The 777-nt window shown below is 34.9% G+C and overlaps 1 protein-coding gene across 1 annotated transcript in view; it reads left to right on the top strand.

The window, feature by feature from the left end:
- The window catches only part of LOC106462398, a 32,980-nt gene that overhangs the window by 31,131 nt on the left and 1,072 nt on the right, over positions 1-777 (top strand). The window lies entirely within an intron of this gene.

Raw genomic sequence — 777 nt, 5'->3', positions numbered from 1 at the left:
GTTCAATTACTCATTACCTACACACACATTGTTGTCACGTTGTGAGCGTCTTATATATATACCAGACTAACATATATCTAGTAAATGCTAGGGCATTCACGAAGGAACAAGTTAGTTCTAGAAACGTGGCGTGACACTAGTCACGTGACCTCGCTGACGCAACAAAATTAATAGGAGCATTAAGTTCATGATTGCAAACAAATAGATGGCATATGAAATCTAAAAGGTTCTCACTGAAAAACCTAATAGATTATCCGAGTGTAAAAATTTGAATATATACAGGGTGAGAAAATAGTCTGGGCACACCCTCCCCTCACCATCAATAAAGATAGTGTACACGAAAGAAAGATTTTATTCTATATTGATATATTTCATATTGACACAGACTAACAAAAGGTTCGATTAATAATCTAAAATGTCTGTCTGTTGATCTTCATTTTCATGATATAGGATGATACGTCTCCATGTGCGATGTTACATCATCCTTAGTATACTAGGGGTGACCTTAGCGAAACTGTCAAAAATTTGTTGTTTCAAAGCATCGGTTCTTTCACAAAAACTTCATTACTAAAATACGAAAAACTAGATTGTTAACATGAGCTTTAAATAAGGGAGGGGTGCCCAGACTGTTTGCCCACCCTGAATATTGATGGTGCTAGTCAAGTTTATGAAGCACAAACTACTTGAACTTAAAGAACAATATTCAGCTGAAATAACTGTAACCTAATAATAAGCTCACTTATGAAAGACTCGTGCTAAAAATCTATAAATTTTTCT

This window comes from Limulus polyphemus, unplaced genomic scaffold, assembly GCF_000517525.1.
Source record: "Limulus polyphemus unplaced genomic scaffold, Limulus_polyphemus-2.1.2 Scaffold1157, whole genome shotgun sequence".
Taxonomy (NCBI): domain Eukaryota; kingdom Metazoa; phylum Arthropoda; class Merostomata; order Xiphosura; family Limulidae; genus Limulus; species Limulus polyphemus.
Note: the sequence above shows the minus strand (reverse complement) of the source record. Positions and strands in the feature narration are given on the sequence as shown.